This window comes from Centrocercus urophasianus, unplaced genomic scaffold (genome assembly GCF_019232065.1).
Source record: "Centrocercus urophasianus isolate 14NV4802_14NV808 unplaced genomic scaffold, USGS_Curo_1.0 seq_10, whole genome shotgun sequence".
Classification (NCBI taxonomy): Eukaryota; Metazoa; Chordata; class Aves; order Galliformes; family Phasianidae; genus Centrocercus; species Centrocercus urophasianus.
The window spans coordinates 48,409,416-48,429,225 of record NW_024884142.1 but is presented as its reverse complement, the minus strand read 5'-3'; positions in this window follow the sequence as shown (position 1 = coordinate 48,429,225).

The window sequence follows — 19,810 nt, the reverse complement described above, 5'->3', positions numbered from 1 at the left end:
TGTGTGCTCCTGAGCTGTCTCACGTTCAGCACTGAAGTAAGGTCTTTGGTTCTGGACACTCTCTCTCTCACTTACTTGATTTAGTAGCCCCAATTCCAATTATATTGTGTTATATCGCATTCTGCTATTATATTTAGTAAACTATTTTTCTCCCTTAGCTTGTTGTTTTTAGGCTCATCTCCCTACCTTTTCCCTATCCCTCTTCCCTTATCTTGGGGCAGAAGTCTGTGGGTTCCTCTACATTGTTAGTCACAGAATTAGGCCAAACTGGAACCTGAACCATTTTTTTTGTTTAAAGATCGCCACTTAGAAACTTCATTGAATACCTCTGAATAAACTAAAATTCGGTTTTACATACAATTTTTTTATCCTCACTCTTTCATCCAACTAGGGGTAGATTTCTGCGATATTCACCAGGATATCACAAAAAGGCTTGACTTCAAGATAAAAAATGATATGGTTGAAGAGCACAGATTTCCTACACACATAAGCTGTACCACATTTTACGCAGAATTCCTCTGTACAACAGTCCAAATCCAGGAATAACAGGAGAGTTTGAGATTTATTTGCCCAACTTCTACTTTTTTTTCTCCTCTCTTTTTGATTTTTTTTTTAAAGCAAAAATCATCCTATATATTGAGCAGAGAGGTTTGATTTATGAAGCAGTTTATTATCACATATATGACCATATGCTGCACAGAGAACTTGCTCTCTCCATTAATCTTTGGAGTAATACTGTTACTGTAGAACCCAATCCTTCTGGGAGTGGCTGGCAAAGAGCAGACTAGCAAAAGGGACTTTCTAGTGACTTTCTTAACAGACAAAGCAATAATTCTGATTGTACAATCTGAAAAAACTGGTCAAATCATGAACTCAGAATCTGGAGATGGTTTGTTCATTTAGTTCCTTCCTGTAACAATGCAAGATTGTTCTCAACACAGTGTTTAATGCAATGTGTGCTGACTTTAAACAAACTAACCTTATAATTTTCCACCTATTTAGCTGTGCATTTCTATTCACAGTTTGACAGTCTGTAGGGAATTATTACTGTTATTCAATCTACAATTCACAATTGTCAAGAGAATTGTCACAATACTGCATTCTAGAAACGCTATCCCTTCTCAGCTATCTCTTCTCATCAACTTTAGGACAACAACATTCATGCCTACAGCACTCCTGTTAGCCAGGATATCTGCTTTTATTGATTCCAGGCAGACAAAGTCAGTGTCATCAAATATGAAGGAAGAGACAAAAAGACATAGAGAATTAATAAAAAGAATTCAAGCCTATGTAAATATTCTTAAACATGTTAAAATGTTGCCTCTGTCGCCTAGTGTAGCATTTACATGCCTGTTGGCTCAGTTCTGGTCATAGTCAGACAGATGTTGGCTGACCTACAGCTTTATAGATATCAGAGAAAAGGTCCAACTTTTATCCATGGCAGTATCAGCTCATGCTTTCACTTGCAGTTTTGCCGCCGGTGACCCTTGTTCTGTGCCTAATCCCGAAGGTCCAATTTCCCTAAGCATTTATTTTTAAAATATTGACTTTAAGGGAAGGGCCAAAAAAAAAAAAAAAAAAAAAAAAAACCAACAACAACAAAAAAAGGAATAAGTAAGTCCTGAACAACCATAGGAAAGGAAATGGTTTAGAGAATGACATCACTGACAGCAGATTTGAATCACTGGACTTGAAATGCTTGTTAATGGAAACACCAGTACAGATCTCTAGCTGTGACCAAAAAGATAACATACTTTGGCATGGACATTAACTGCTGTCCAAAAGAGTCGAAGCATAATGGTGGTAGAGTGTGAAGTAATGAACAGTGAAAGGCACACCTTATGACTTCCCCTGTTCTGAAGAACAACTTCTTTGAAGCCACCCCAAACTCCAGCAATAGCTTGGCAGCCATGATTACAGACTGAACAGTGAAGAATGGACTTTAACTTACTCGTCAGCCTTCTAAAAGAGGAGAAATTGTTTCCCATTTTGGAAAATGCAAAACACAGAGAATTAACTGAGCAATGCATTTATTCCTCATTTATTTCCTCAGAGTAGTTTCTAAAAGTGCAAAAAATAGCCAGTCAGTGTTCGTGTTAATGATGAGGAGTTTAAGTTCCTGTGGCAACTCATATTTAATTGGCTTAATAAAAAGAGAACAGGACAAGTTATAACTTTTACAAAGACACGATGTTTTTTTCACCATTATAGCAGGACTTACATGCTAATTCTACATGAATTATGTAAGCCTCCTTCAAATATTAATATTAATGGATTATATCCCAAACTTTATGTAAAAACCAAGGAAAGTGATGGTCTCTTGTCATTCTATAAATATACATTTCTCATCTTAAAATACAAACCACTACTCATGATCATTTTACCTTAGTTTTATCCCATGTAACCGAGTGACCGTGGCTTTGAAAGGAGCCTAGCACTGGTACTTAGCCAGATTAAGCATGGCAGTCATGAAAAGGGAATCAGTGTAAAACCAACTGACAGGAAATATTTGATTCATGCTAAGGTTGTTAGGAAAGATAAGGGTGATCTCAGGTCTGCAATGAAGGAAGGAATGGTGAACTCTACTTTGAATGTTTTAGTAAAGATCCCTCAGAAAAAAGCAGGGAGCAAGACCTAAAGTATGAAAACTCTGAGAGTGGAGAAGAAATTGGAGATCATCTGGGTTCAAGTAAAAGTAATTGATTGCATGGACTCCAATAGCAACCATAAGTCTAAGCTACTCTGTGGTTTATAAATGCTAGTGATTAGCAGAGACGAAACTGAGGTAACAAGGGGGCAAAAGAACAGACTGCTGAACTCGCTGTTGTAACATGAAGTGCTGTTCTCAGGTCACAAATGTTATGATTAGATCTGTGAAAAGCTTGATCATACTGTCATTGAGTTCAAGGAAAATTTGACACAGAGTTTATCTGTTGGGTGCACTGCAGAATCAAACAGGACAAAATCTTCACTTGGAGCTGAAAATTTGGATGACAAGCTCATGTATAATACTGAAAACTAGTTTATCAAAACAAAACTCAGTCTGAATGTGAAATCTAATAAGGGAGATATAACAAATCTATATCCTCAATAAGACAGAGAGCAATGGAATTGCTGTCCTGTATGATCTTGCACAAAGCTCAGAGCTGATGGAAGATGTCATTCTTCTGATTTTCATTACTGCCTAAGTGCAGACATTTTTCATGACCTGCAGCTGACTTCCATCCTAGCTGCTTGGTTTTGAACATTAATGTCAGATTCATAATAGCATTATTAATAACAGTAATTGATTGTCCTATGGAAATACATTTTACTCAAATGCAAGTATCATTGCAAAGCATATGGCAAGTAGCCTGCAGCAAACTAGTCTAACACTGACACAACCCCTCCCACCTCTAAATGTTTTAACTTTGCCAATGCTTTTGTTTTTATCCTGTACTTTTAGCACATCATTTGTACTGCACGTATTTAGGCCATTAGGATTAACTTCTGTTGGAATATTTTCTCTGAAATTAAATCCCACTGCTTTCATTCTGGAAGTGAAAATCCTTTCCAGAAATTCTTTCCAGCCTCTCAGTGCTCTTTATAGGTATCCCATGGCTGAAAGGACTTCACAATGCAAACCTCATCCATTTGCACTCAGCTGTCCAAATACATGGATGACCTGGACAGTTATAATCGCTCAGTGCTTTAGTCTGTCTTGCTTAACTTTTTGGAAACAATTCTTCATTTTCTCCAGTGTAAGCTCAAATCAGCCTCTCCTTATCACTGAGCAGTACCTTTAGGAAATTTACCAGCAATTGTTAAAATTAAGGGAATGAAACAAGCAAGTAAGCATATGTTGACAGGTGCACATAATCCAGCAGTTTATTGCTACTGTGCTGGAACATAACTGCCTGAAAGAAGGAGGAAAGAGCAGAATTTTTTTCATTAAATTGTTCCAGTGTCAGAATTTCCCAAGGGTCCAAGTTGCTTTAGAACAGATATATTTCTGTTTGGATATTGAGCATGTCTGCAAATGACTCAGAATGTGTTTCAAAATTTGAAATCTTCAAAGATTTGTTCTTCTTTTGACTCTAAAATATAAAGAATGTTTCAAGGATAATCTATTGAAAAAATGTGTCATTGTGCAGTAGACCTCACAAACTGATTCATTTCACTAAATATTCCTTTACAAAAGCAGACAGCGATGAAATAAGAAATACCATACTAAGATTAACAGAACAATTGAAACTGAACTTGCTCATTCAAATTAAATTTTGTATGGGAGAGACAAGAAGAAAAAAAAGGAATGCGAAGAATTTTTAATGACCTTATCAAGTCAAAACATGGGTAAGTAATTTAGATTTCAAAAATAATGTAGGTCATACTTTTCACCTCACTTTGTGCCCTTTGCTGTGTTGTTATTATATCATCTGCTGCCCGGAGCTTCATGAACTGGAAAGACATGCTATCATAACATAACTTTGCTATCTAATGTTAATTACAGTCACATTTTTCCCCATGTGTGGTTGCTTTTCTGTGGTTGGTAAAAGATACTCCTGCACACAGAGTTTAAAACTACACACAAGTTTCTGCCAAAAAGCACCACATAAAGCCAAGCTATTCATAATATTTGTGTTATTAGAAGTGTGATGTCAGTTTTTCCAGTCAGATGGTGCCGGATAAAATGTCCATCCAAGCTGATGGAAAGATTCCCATTAATTTAGTGGATATTGGATCAGCTCAAAACTCACAACAAAAGGAAAAAAAGGAAGGACACAGCATGCCAAGTCTTTAGTGAGAGGAGTTTACTCTCAGTGCTTCATAGAATTGGAGATATCAAGGGCTTTCTGGTTTTGCTGTTTTTTGCTTAGCTGTCAAGGATCCAATATATGATGAGTGAGCTGGGTCCATTTTGCAGGGGTGCCCTGTCTGCCAGATGTATACAACCATTGTGTGGGGGAAAAGCATGTCACTCAAGCCCTGAGATATTGCATTCCTGTTGCCGTAGCTTAGCTTAGGGAGGAAAGTGGGGAGATGTAACTTTCTGAACTACTTGAAATCTTATGGCTAGAGCACCTCCTCAGGCTGTAGGAAAAAGGAGTTTCAGCTATAGCCCAAGGCCTTGCATTTCTTTGGCAGGAAAACAGAAAATGTGAACTAAGCTTATACCATGAGTAATTTAGAAGGACAGGGAGTGTTTGGACACAGTTCCCCAGCTCTTTCCTACATCAGGCCTTGGAGAATGTATAAGAGCATGAAGATTTGTTCCGAGGGATACATCAGGCTAAAGAGAAAACTAATGAAAAAAGGTACCTACAGCGGTACAAGATGACCAATGGCTATGTGCTAGGTTTGAAAATCTGGGTTTTGGTAGATAGACTCTCATCCTAGATGTCACCTTCTTCTAAATGCTGCGTTCTTGTAAGAGTTGTCCAAACTAAAAAGACTGTCTCTGTAGCTTGATGTTCCTGATCAAAATTTTGAATGATTCTCAAAAAGCAAACTGTAGATAAATCCTATATGATGTGAAGTTAGTGTGCTCAAAAACATCTCCAGCCCCTAAAAAGCTGCAAGTTTACCCTTGGTAATCCATTTGTTTGTTAGATAGTTTCTCTCTTAAGAGCTCACTTGCATGAAATCGGGTATCTTGAGTTACCAGGAGATGATAGTTAATGATAGAAGAGGTCTCTTTCCTCAAACTTCATATTAAACATTTATATATTCACAAATGTTGTTTCCATCTGCATAGGTAAACTCTGTGTGCTTATTTCCAGTGATGGTGATCACTCAGTCAGGAACTTTTCCAAAATCTTTACTTCCATGTATTGCTCATAGGTGGCTACAGCCAGGAAAATGACTGAATAAAAAAAAGTACCTTTTTTTTTCTCTTATCAGATAAGCCATATTAGGATTTTGTACTGTTTGTGATGTTATTAATAGGAATAATGTGAAAAAATGTGAAAAAGGTCTACATTACCATAGCTAAGTCAGCTTGAGACATTGATGTCTCTCACTTCATCTGATACAAAAAGATTTCAGAAATCTGTATGTGAAAGATACAAAAATCTTTCTGAAAAGATTCCTAAGTAGAGTCTTTCTTGTGAAAGCTGTTGTGAATACTGTCCAAGATGCACCTGAAAATGCAATCTGGGTATGGTAATGCCTGCCACATTCCCAGGAATAATGACAAAGTTTTAAGATGACAGATCTGCAAACAAGGCAGAATCTGGTTCAAAGTATCTTGATCACAGGTGACATATTAAAGAGAAAACATCAACAAAACCTCAACTGTCCATTGCGAATCTGTGTGCCTGGCAAACAGTAGCTTCACCCTTTCACTTGTCATCAAAAGTGATTTGACATGGAAATAAGGCTGGAATTCCAGGGTGCCATTGTCATAGTTATTCACTTTGATTTAAATAGCTATTAAAATGATAGGCATCACCTAAACACCAAGTGTCTAGTCTTGATGGATTGCTTCATTAATCTGTATCTGCCTGGGACTACTGGCTTGACCCTATATAGTGTGGATGCTGTGCCACTGACAGTAAATTTGTAGTAATTACCTGTTCACCATCACTATTATTTATAAAACTCATAAATTCAGATACTTCTTGAAATGTACATTTTTTAACTGGTTAAGAAAAATCTTTCAGCTTTAACAGAAAGTGCTCAGAATCAGATCCTCACTTACTGTGATCTCCTTTCAGACTTCTGGGGTGATAAATTACTTGGTGTAACGTATAAAATACTCTAGTATCATGTGAAGATTTTGCTTTGTGGACCAACACAAAGCTGATTCAGTGGAAATGGAAAGCATACTCTATGCTGAGAAAAAAGAAAATTTCCTTTAAAAACACCCATGAGCATTTAACGCAGTTAGAATTGTTCTTGTAATTGCAACGGTACTTTTGTCCCACAACAACAAAAAATACCCCCATTATTTCAATTATTATAGTGAAGTTTGCAATTCTTGCAGAGCTGAGTAGTTTAAAACCAGCATATGTAAGAAAGCAAGTCAGTTCACAGGTGTTACCTAGATATTCCAAATTCTCCTGGCCGACATACATGCAGTTCCTGTCCAAGTTTCAGAGAATAAATCAGCAATTACTATCCCAAAGCCAAATCAGGACACAACACAGCACACGTTGTTCTTCTTTAGAGTTTCCTCAGTTCCCTGTACAGTCCCAGCCTGTCTCAGCTCTTCCTCTTCCTGATTCACACAGCTCTTCTGAGTCCCAAACAAAGGATGCTCAGTGCAAAGAAAAAGATTGGAGATAATTAAATCTTCTAAATATTTGGTATGGGTGGGATTTTCCCCACTAGCTGACATGGGTAAAAAACAGATAAGGCATGTTGCCTAAATCAAATGTCCCTAGCAGTCAGTTGAAATGTATGCAGTCAACAGAAATCCTTGGATTAAAGCACCAGAATACAATAAAAGTAGTTAGAAGGTAGATGAGTAAAGAGAAACTCTTGCCAGTAGTCACTGGTTTTTAACTCAGATCGTATATCACAGATCTATTTTCTCTATTGTAACAGCTTCAAGAAATGCTTTAAGTGTCATCTAAGTGGCATGTGTTTGCTAAGAGGACCCAGAAGGGAGGGGGCTGAAGGAAGGGGGGAGGAACAGAAAGGAGAAATGTGTGGAAGGCCCAAATACCTATTTTGATAAACGCATATATAAACACAGAGAGCATGAACCACATGACCTTTAGGATTGCTCACAATTGCTAGATGCTAAATCCCTCTAGAAGCACTGGAGTACAGAGTTGGTTTTGTTTTGCATTATTAAAGGAAGTTGGTTTTGTTTTGCATTATTCAAGGAACACACTTCATGTGTTCATCTGAGATGGTGTCACAAACCACGGAAACTCTAGGAGCAAATTATACAAAATGGAGGTGTGACACAGCTTCCTGACTGGGTCATTTTGTGCTTATAAGCTGCAGCAAGTCTCTTAACATTACACATTTGCTAAGTGCCATGTGTGAGGAACCACCTCAGGCTGGAATGTCATCTTCAGTGATAACTTGCTTAATCAGCCAATTTAAATCATCCCATGTGTCTGAATCGAAACTTCCTCAAGATCCTCCCATTATTCTGAAGGAAGTAGTTACAGACCCAGGAAGTGACAATATTACCAACACAGAATCAGCTTACAATTTTGGCAGTCTCATAGGTTACTTATACCACACATTGAAAATAATAGTGAAAGTACATTGGTGAAGAGATTCAAGCCATATGTATTTATTACTTCTTTATTTTAAATAGACCCATTATGTCTTCATGTTACTCGCTGTTTTCATCTAAATAACTAGCTTCCTGAAGTTGATTATGTTGTCATTTTTCCTCCCTGGGGCTGAGTTAGAACGAATTAAAGCAGCTAGTGAAGTCATCACGGAATGTAACCCACTGAGTGGTAAACAACTGAAGAGCCTCTATTTGTCTGGAAGCCCAGGAACTTTCCCTCTAAGAACTGCACTGAAAACAAGCTCTTAACAAGATGATGCTGAATTTGCTCACTGGATTTTCTAATTTGTCTATGTTACCACTGCATAATCCAATACTACAGAAGCTGATATACACAGTCTAATTTTCTATTTAATGGTCAAGTTAGATAGCCCTGTGGATCATGTTGTATTGCAGTAATTGTATTAGAGTTTTGGGCCTCATTATGGGCCTTTTTCAGACTTCCTTGCTGGATCTAATAGATGAGAATGGGAGGTCTGAGGGGGCATCAAGATGGGATGTCCCATCTCCAGTGAGACATTCAGATGGAGGAACTCAGCTTCAAATGGGACAGATGAAGATTTTTTTAAAAAATCTAAAAATATAGTTTTTAAATATGTATTCAACTGAAAAATTGTGAGCATTTGTAATATATTATTTTCAGTTAGGTTTGTGCCCTCTTAGAAGAGGTTTCTCCATTCAGCATTTGGGCGCCACAAAATTCATAGCAGAGCCAGTGGCAAATCTCATGCTGGCTTTGATGAGACCACAGCCATACAAACATCCTAATTAGTAGCCACAATCAAAAGATGAAAAAATAAGCTGTGCATAGAGACAACTGCTGCTTGCTTGGAGTTATCCTAATCATTTCTCTGGCAACAAACAGTTGTAACCTCTACTTGAACATGGCTGACACTTCTGGGTTTCTCTGGCCCACAGTGATGAAAAAGCAATTTTTTTTCTCCAGGATTGGGTGATTCCCCAGAAAAGCAACCTGTGGCTTCACCCTCCTGCACTGCTACTGCAGGCTGAGCAGTCACTGAAGCAGCTGGAAGGCAGGAAGTGGAGAAGCTTAAACACTCTAGGGGCAATTCAGCTGCTTACAGAAGTGTCTGAGGTCACTGTTGGCCATTGCATTTGCTTTCTCACTACTGCTCCAAAGGAATCTGTTGGACATGAGTCATACGTCCTACACCAACATGTTTATGTCCTTGATACTCTCAGGTCTGGGCACCTGCGTTGTTCTGCTTTATGTCATGGTAGGTAGTTCTCTGCAGATAAAATCATCCCTGTTGACCTTTGTCCTGTATCTGGACTCCTTCATAAATAAATCTAGCCAGTCCCTTGTACCGTGTCATTTTCACTGCCTTTCAGAGGCTACCAGGTAGGTCCCCAAGACTGAGAAGATTCTCCTCATTCTTACCACAAAACCCTTATGACCAGTTTGGGATTTGTAGCATCTTCTTTGTATTTACTCACTTTGTATTTACTTAGTAGAACAAGAAACAGCTGTTTCTGCTTTTTTGATGATGCACCTGACATATGTTTGGAGAACTAAAATGATAAAAAACTAATCTTGTCAATTATGTGAAAAGTTTGCTTGCTTAAAATACAGTATGGGAAGGCAGCAGTTTTGCACAGGAATATTTCTTTCTGATGAAAGCCATCCATTTTGTAGTAAGGAAAATGCAAGCAGATTGGTCACTGCAAACTGAAAAAAATAATCTGAATTCAATTCATAATGTCAATTTATTATTTAAAGAACATGTTGTAACAGCATTCCAGTGGTCCAGACAAAACAGTTTTCTGTTTCTCTTCTAGCTCCTTTACTTCCCAGTTGTCTGTATCATTTGTCTAAAACCCAAATTCCTAAAACAAGCCACAACTGTGTAGGCAGAGCAGGGAGTCATTCTGGATTTTGTTCACATTCCTCCTTAACTCTGGCTGAAGTTGATGGGAATTTAACAAGTAATCTCAACAGGAACAAGATCACATCCTTTTGGTGGAAATGTCATGACCTTCTTCCATAAACTTGCTCATGTAGGATTTGTTTTCTTTCAGACTGCATATGTATGTGAGAGCTATTCCAAGAAAGAGACAGAGCAGGAGGGCTTTCTTCTTTTCAAGAAATGACCATCTAATGATCTCTGTAAACTGACGTGAGACAAAGTTCCACATAAATTTAGACACTAGTAGCCTCTGGAGTCTGCTTGCTGACAATGCTGTTATGTCAACACGGTCACAATATTGAAGCAAAAGAACATAATTTAAAAAGGGCATGCTGACAGTAGAAGCCAGAAGACAACCAGGACTTTAAAGATTCCCTGGCTTTGAGACTGAATAAATCCAGGTAAATGAAAGACAACAGAAGAGGAGGATTTAGTATGGATGCCCATGTGTACAATTCTTCATGACCTCATGTACTCCAGGTTGTATATGTACTACCCGAATGGTGACTCACAAACATTTCTGTTCGCTTCTGACCTTTAGTCTACTGTCCAGTCTCATGCATTTGATTGTCACTCCAATATGTTGCTGTAATTGTCCAGTACTTCAGACAAAAAAGTAATCACTATTTTTTCTTCCACAACAGATCTAGATGTTTTTCTTCTCCAGTTCTATTTTTAGTTGCTTTGTTTGTTGTCTTCTTGCAGCTTCAAGCAGGCTGCTTGCTTAGGATCTTTGTCCTCTGAGTATTTTACTGTGCAATTTCCTCATCGTGGATACTACCTCCTTTTTTTCATGCACAAAGTCTCTTTGCTTTTATTGTCCATATAGCTCTTTAAAACATTTTTCTCCTCCTCATGCAAAACTTACACTTTGCAAAGGGTATGCTACTCTTTCTGTGTACCCGCCAGACTTTGATTTCAAACGCCTTCAGGCAACTTCCTGTGCTAGAGTACAATTGCAAAGTTGAAGTCGTACACTTGAAAAGTTGAACTTATACAGTGCCATTCTACTTTTCTGCACAACAAAATGTATTTGCTACTGAAATGTGAGATTTTTTTTTCTCTGTGACTCACTATTTCATATCTTGCTGCTTTCTTGGAGATTCCACAAGTTCAGAAACAAGAAGTTTTCCCTTGAGTCAGGTCTTTACGTATAAGCTTTAGGAGAAAAATAACATTTTTCTTTAAGATACGGAAATGTTTGGTTCAATACCTCATTAAGTGGAATGGGCAAATGTATAATATGTGCTGTTCTGTGAACAATGCTGCATTAGTCACAGGAGACCTCAGTAGTTACTTAGGGCAACACATTTCCTTGGAGTTCTTTAACACTAGCCCCTCCCTACACATTTTCCAACTATTTCCTGTTCCTTTTCAGGGTGATTGACCCTTCGTACATTTTAGGTATTCTCATTAAGTGCATTATTGACCCCACATCTTTTATATTGTTAGAACAAAAAGACTTCCCTAGAGATTTCTAACTGTTCTGGCATGAAGCATGTAACACTTAGTGAATCTGCATTCTCAGCTTGGCGCCTGTGCATCATGTGAAGTCCTGCTGACAATTGTCAGAGTGAGATATCAACAGAAAGCTCCAAATCAAGATGCTTGAAGTCTCTTCTTCAATTTAACTGAGATTAAAAACTGTTCACAGTTGCCACTTCTAGAAAACTGCTCTGAATCCTGGCATGTTTAGTTCTCTATTCCTGCATGTGTAGAGGCTCCACTTGCTGTCTGAGATTGTCCACTACACAGTGGACACCTCCCTGAGCTCTCCCAGGGCAAGTTTTGGACCAAGTGAGGGAATACTCCAGGACTACTAAAAGTAAATATGGCACTTACTCCTGGGAAAGAGGAAAAGTATTTAGATGATCTTTTTTTGAGGCCCATGCTAATAAACTTTCATCCAAATACTGAGGATTTTGTCAGTTGAAGACTGATTATCTGCATGTGGTAATAGGAAGAAGAATTTCCCTAATCACAGATACAGAGTAATTGCTGTTAAAGTGAATGTAGAGGATAAAACCACTCAAAGATTCATTTATTCACCTTTCCGTCACCAAGTTTGATGTTGCTCTCTCTTCTACTCTGTTTTGATCTTTCTGTGCAGCTGTAATATCAGCAAAGACAATGATCTTTTCAAATATGGAACATCTAGTACATCTGCAGTACTGTCAAAAATTTTTAATTCTGATAGTAACTACATAAAAATAAAACAAGAATTAATCTAAATACTGTACTTTCCACATCCCATTCTCCTGTGCTGGCCACACCTATTGTGACCAAAGTGTAAATAGCAATAATAATAATTATAGCAGCAATAACAATGTCATCTGGCTGTCTCTATGTCCACAGAGAAGTTTACTGTACACAGTTACAAATCTTCTTTCTTCAAAGACCATTCTTGTCTTTGTAGTGTTGAGAATATATGAGAATGTGAGAATATCCTTCCTGGCATGACCTGTTCTTGATGCCTATTCAAAGCTATCTCCTCTATAAGGAAGACATTGTGCATGTGTACGCTTGCACCTTTGCTGAGATCAGGAGTGTATTTTTTACATGGATCCCCCAGCCACCTCCACATGCTGCGTGCTGTCACTTTGTGTGAACCATATTCCTGAAGATGCATTCTGGTGGCTGGCTAATGTCACAACCAAGTTGGGAGCAATGTATAGAGAGAACTTGGTAGGTTTACAGTGTAAATATTGGGCCCTCCTTTGACTGCCACTGCTGTCTAAAAAAAGATGGAGTGATTTCCCTCTGGGAGTTCCCGTTCTCCTCAGCTGACTATGCAGACAAAGTTGCCTAGCTCAGACACAGGTGATTTCACTGACAGGCATATAAAGCCAAACAAGACAAATCCCACCCTAACTCTGTAGATCTAACTCTGTAGATAGTTCAAGATGCTCTTTGTTCTTTTCTGCACAGTCACCATAACAGACAGGCTAATATATCTTTCTGTTTCCCTTTTTGCTTTCACAGGACAGAACATAGTGCTGACAACACCTTAAATAATGACAGGTACATGGCTGTTATCATGGGGACGTGGCTGAGCTCCCCGTGTCTCTCGGAGAGCTCAGTGGTTGATTTGTCAGTCTCACCTCTCAGAAAGGTGGGGAATGGCTGCTTGTATAGCTGACAAGACTCTTATTTACAGAAGTTGATTATTTTTTACACCAGGACATGACAGTGGATAATGCCTATACTGGAAACAGCTGGCATTGCTTGCGTGTTGCCAGCCTCGAACTTTGGCCTGTTTGCTTTTGTTATACAAACCTGTGGACTTCAAACTTTCCTATCAGCAGTGAACCAAAGTGTCATAAAGCACCTCGCCACAAAAAATTATGCACGACAATCCAGACTCTCAGAGGTTAAAAGAAGAAGTTCATCAGAGAGCAGGTGTGGCTTCTCAGGAGTGCACACAAGGTTGTCAGTCCTGCTGGCATCCCGACAGGGCTCTGCAGGCTCTCCAAGGCAGTCCTCCAGCCAAGGTTGGCAGCTGCAGGGCCCATTGGGCACATTAATGCCTGTTCTCTATTTTGCCTCTGCAACAGCTTATCCCTGCCCACCCCACAAGATTTTCACTGCTCTGACTCCGCTATACTATGCTATTTTTAATTGTTTTCTGTTACTGATATGCTGATCCAGGAATACTGCTGTTGGAAAGAACAGCTAAGGCCAGGGACAATTTTAGGGAGTTTTTTTAGCATGTCCCTCAGGTCACAAGAGCTTTCAGTCTACCTGTGACTGTAGTTGTACTGATACTGTAATTTCTCTTCTCTGTTATTTCCTACAACATTACTTTTATTTATTCTGTGCTTATCACTTATATTCATCACATTCTATATAGAAGAAAAAAAAATGGAAGGCAAGGCAAGGCAAGGCAAGGCAAGGAGAAAGGAAGCAGTTCTGTTCCTAAAATGTGGTTGTTTTGCCACATTGTGAGTTGACAATGAAAAAAGATTGTCCCTATTACTTGATGTCTTTCAGTGATTAAAACATCAGTTATGTAACAGGTATCCTGGTTGAAATGGCAGTAAAGGTTTCCTACTGTGGAGTGACATGTAAAAGTAATAACATCTCAGGCTAACTTCTAATAATCTCCACTGCACTTTACTTCAGAGTTCTTGGAACAAATAAGATGTGAGTATATTTGCAATGCTGAATTCAAACCTCAGTTTGCTTCTGATTTTCTAATTAATCTGAGGAATATTTTCTAGTTCAATCAGAAGACTTTCCATACATTGATGAAATCTGGGTCATGGCATAAGTGCATTCAGTGGTTGGACTTGTTTTATTGGCTCACACTGTGCTGCCTCTGGGGCTCATCTGTGCTAACCTCAGCCACAACAAGAAATTAAGTTCAAAAAGAACATGGAGGGGAGACAGAGTTCAACTGTGTCACAGGAAAAATGCTTTTCCAACCCAGCCCAGAAATTCTCCTCCTTTTTCAGGAAAGTGAAAAAGAGAGTAAGTTGCACTGTTTCCTAGAACAGGAGTGGCCATCCATTCTATTTTTCTGTGTCAACATCCTTATTCATTATAGGCAACTTTTTTATATACAGCAGTTCCCTTTTCGCCTGCAGAGATGCCAAGTTATGTGTATATATACTGATACCCTAGCCTTTTTTGTGTTTTTCCTTCATCATTTTTCCTGGCTTTTCTTGGTATCTGAAGGAGCATGAATGAGGTACTGCTTTTGACTTGGAAAAACTGAATTTTGTTGTGGTGAATACAAGAGTTGCCATGCTGCAGAAAATAGTTATCCTTCTGGCATCCAGAGAGGCTGAAGCACCATGGCAAGGGGTGAGCAGAAGTAAAGGGAAAGACAAGTGGGAAATGTGAGAGATGTCTGCTACAATGACACCTGCTCACCTTGAGGAAATCTATCCACCATGGTCAGCTGTAAATCAACTGCTTCAGCGGTATTACACCATTTAAATTCATCTGCATGTACTCCTTGGTATATCTCTCTGTTTATAATGTCCATAGGTGCATCTTGAGAATCTTCTGTAAAATCCAGTGATAGGAAGTATGCTTTAGCTTTCAAGTGACATAAAGGCTGCCATTGCAAGTAAAAGCAAAGTCACATTCATGGTCATTCACAAGAGGAAACAAGGCAAATTAAGAGCATGCAGTCAAAAACAAGAGGATCGGTATTTCACTCAGTATGATCAATTTTTGTTGCTGTTGCCTGTACATCCTCAGAGTTTATAGTCCAAACGATAACTAAATGTTTACAATGCATCCTAGTCATTAAAACAGTGCTTAAAACATAATTTTGATGAAGTTATGCACGGCACTGTGGTAAGTAGCCACTGTAAGATACAGAACTTTCTTTTTGCAGCTCAGGTACCTGTTTTCTGACTGCTCTTCTAGACAAACAGTAAATTCAGCTTGTAGTGTTATGGTTCATCAGTGATGTGGATTTTTGGCAGTGTAAGAATTACATAAGTGGTTGTTTTTCCAGAGCTGAAACACAAATGGACTGGCAGTTCTTACCTGCTGAGGCATCTGTGCTGGTCAAATGCGTGCAGCAGCTGTTCATGGATGAAAAAAATGAGAAAGGAAAGTCATCACTACTTTCATCGTATTTACTCTGACTGAACAGCATGATTTAAACCCATGGCCTTCAGTGTCACAACAGAGATTACTTAAGCAATGTCATTAGCTAGTGGTGGAAGGAAGGTGTTATACTGTAGGGAGACTGGCAAGGAACACACGTATTTTATAAACCCGTCTAACCAGAATTTTTTGATGTCCTGCAAAGACACTGACAGTTTCACTAGAGTGCTATTTTATGCTTATATAGTGAGTTTTAACATATCTTGGGTTTGAGAGAAAAGAGGAAGAATGAGGTGTCTCCCTACTGAGGAGTAAAGGATTTTTTTTTCCTCACATAGTTCCACTGACTGAGGAAAAACAGGATCCAACAGGAAGTAATCCTGGACAGAGTCCAAGAGAAAGTTGGTGTTTTGAAAGACTTGCAGAGAATACAGAATTCTCACAGGAGCAACACCCAGGCCAGGCACCCATAGTAATGTCTGTCTGTGGTCGTTTGGTCATTATAATGACTCAGGGAAAGACAAGCATGAAAGTGCTCCAAAAAAAAATTCTACTCAAGCTAGGCTGATAAGATTTTCTGTAACTGTAGACTGTAGACATCAAAGAAAAATACTGATTAGTGATGCTAAACTTTCGTATAAGTTTATATAAGTTCCTTTACCAATTGAATTCTAGTGCTGCAGGGTCCCAAGGAGGTTTATGGCAGAGGCAATGGAGATGAAGAAGTAATTGTATTCTACTTGTTATCATTAATGAACAAAAGTACTCAAATGTGTCTCTGATAAAGGCCTTGTTTGGCTAGAGCAGGAGTCTAAAAGGAAGCAAAGAACACAGCTGTTAGATATATTGTTGCACTGTGCATAGTAAGGGTAGGATTGAAGGAAATACACAACCTAGACAGTCTGTGATAGCAGCTTCCACCTAATCCCCAAAAACCATCCTCAAGTGCCAACACCTCACTGAGGATTTGAAAGGCATGAATGCCTGACTGATAGATTTGCAGGATCCATCTTACATTTCTGAATATTTCAGAGGGATTCAGACTGTTTTTTCCTAAGGAGGCTCCTTAGTTTTTTCTTTAACTGTTTAACAGCCCTTTTCCAAAGAAAATTCATTGTGAATGTTAGAGACAGAATTACATTCAAGATGTATTAAAACTGGAAATTACAAGGCAAACACATCAATTAAAAGCTCTCAAGAAAAGAGTTCAAACAATGATGCAGAATGCAGAAGAACACAGCTATATATAGAGGGATGTTAGCTGACATAATTGCCAGAAAGCCATCCTCATTGATGGAGTCTGCCAACAACAGGTGATGTAAGAGCTGGCAATGAATAAAGCTGTGGATGAGAATGTGGTGTCTGGCAGTATTTCTTGAGAGATGTTCACAGCATGGCACTTTGAGACTCAGAACACCATTCCAAGGAGATGCCTGAGGATAAACCTGCCCTGTTTGACTCGTATGACCAACAGAAAACATCTCTGGCATGTTTATTTCCTCCTTTTTTTTACATCTGGTTTGGACTAGATTGAGCACTGTAACTAATGTGTAGTGAACCAAGTCTGCAAAGTCTATCTCTTTCTCCTCAGTTGTTTATCCCACCTTCTGCCAATATCTCACTGTAAGGTGGCAAAAGGTGGCATGAAGTAGGGCAGGGAAAACAGAGCGTGCCTGTGCCACAAATGATTCCTGTGCATGGGCAAATGCTAATGCACTGTTATCAGTGCTATGAACTGTAGCATTCAAAGAGTGAATGCACATCACCCTCTGCAATTCCCACTGTGAACCAGAGGAGCTGCTCTGAGAGAGCCGAACGTATTGCAGCCACCTTTCATGGATGGTGAAGCCTCACTGAGTCCCATTAGAGCCTCTCTGAACAACAGTAACCCTGCTGCGTCACCTGCTGCTAGGGGCAAGAGTACTGAATCTCAATTCAGTTGTGCTTTCAGCATCCATCACTCAGAGTCACTTCATCTTCTGTTGCTTGGAGAGCCCCCATGGATGAAATGCTGGTGCTGAAGTACCTTTGCTGGGTCCTTGCTCAGACTAGTATATCTACATCTGACTGGGCAGGCTCATTCTCATCCTTTCCTCTTGTTGGCATGCCCTGTGTCTTGTTCATTGCTTGACAGCTCTGCTGGCCCTTCCTGGCTACCCTGCCCTTGAACAGTTCTGGGCAAAGTCTGCAGTCCCTCAGGCCTAAGCCGTGGACAGGCCCTGGCTACAGGCTGAGTGCACTGCCTGGGTGTGCCTTTGAAGGCTGGCCACTCTCAGCATGGTTGGTGAGTAATCCTGGACTCCTTGTCCAACCAAGTGGAAAGGGAAACCAATATTTAGATGTTTTATGGAGAAGTATAAAATGTGTCAGAAATTAAATGAACTGAAGGATAAGGTGTCGCTGTCAGTGAGAGAGTCAATTTATTCTCACAGTAGAGTTTAAGGCACGAAAACTTGATGGGTTGTATGAAATGAGATCATAGCTTGTCCCTATTTTGAGAAAGCACATTGACATACTGAAAAATAGCAAAGACCAAACTAATGTGCGTTACTTGGCTAGCACAGCAGACAAGCCAGACAGATATCCAATGTGCAGCCATCCAAATGGCAGCCTGCATAAACCTCTGCAGCTGGGCAGGAAGAAGAGGAGCTTGGGCAAATTCTTACCAGGCATACACTCAACAACTGCTGCAAGTCTCCCACAGCAAAACACGCGTTCCCTTGTGTTCACCTCAGTAAGATAATGCAGCAGTAGCCCTGACTGGGGAAAGCTGTTGCCATGTGATTCCAGAGTGTTGTATGTGTGGCAGCGTGTGTGCCTGTGAAATGCCCCATGGTACAGTTCTAGATTTTGAATAATTTAGATAACACGGTAATTGGGGTCATATAAATGTCACCGAGACAGAAGATGAATTCTCTCCAGCTCAGAAAGCTCCCTTTGGACTGAGCCACGTTGCCAGGATGCTGGAGCTGGAACAGCTTGTAGGTATACATGTGTTCTGTCCCTCTGGAGGAGGGACTTCGGTACCTCAGCTGTTGAATTGGCGTCTTTCAGTAGCACTAAGGTCACTCTGAAAACAATCTGGTAAGTTACCAGGAAAAAACCTTTCTGCAGACAGAGTGCTAACTGGAGATAGAAAGTAACTTCTTAGGAGAGTCTTTACCTAGAGGATGTTAAGTCCATGACACACCTCCACGTAACTCAATTTTTTTCCTTAATTATTTATATTTTCTTATTTAACTTCAGTGTCTCACCTGAAGACTTTGTCAGTCAAATATGCTATGGTAAAATTATTTTGGAAGAAAGAACATGCAAGCTGTTTGTAAATACTTAACACGCCAATAGGCATTTCTCCTCTGGGAGAAACTCTCACTGTGCCTTGTGTGAGTAAGGATACTGCTGATTAAAGTCTTGTTTTCTCCCTCTAATAAATCCATCTGCTAGAGAAGCAAAAAAGCACTTACTGTAATTCTTTATCATGGGCATGCTCCTTCTTGTGTAGGGATCACCAGCCACGTGATCTCTAACAGGGTATGGTAGAACTGAAGGAGTTTGTAGACAGATGGTGGGAAAATGCAAAGGTTTAGAAAAGCCTTTCATGTGTTACATAAATTGAAAATATTGGAATTGATGACAAGATGAACATTGCAGGAAACAGTAGAAGTCTGTGGGATAACGTAAGATCTAGAAATGATACAGAAAATGAAAAATGTTCAATCTTATCAATAATAGGATTCTACTACGTCTCTACGGGCATAGCGTAGCTCCACTTCATCACTCAATTCAGCTAGAAAAATGAAACAAAAATCTACAGACACTTCATAAACACCAAGTCCCACTTTACTTCACTTTTGTGTGCTTATATTCCTTAGGATTTAATAACTGTAATTTGAAGCACGTCATTTGCATTGCTCTGAGGAAGAAATATCTTCAGCTGAAGATAAGAAAGCACAGTTCCGTGCACACTCAGTGGCATAGCACACATTCTCCTCTTTGGGTCTGAATTAAACTAATTTTGATATTCTATCAATGCACTGCAGTTCTCTTAGGAAGACCTTATTTCTTTAAAAATAGCTTTCTT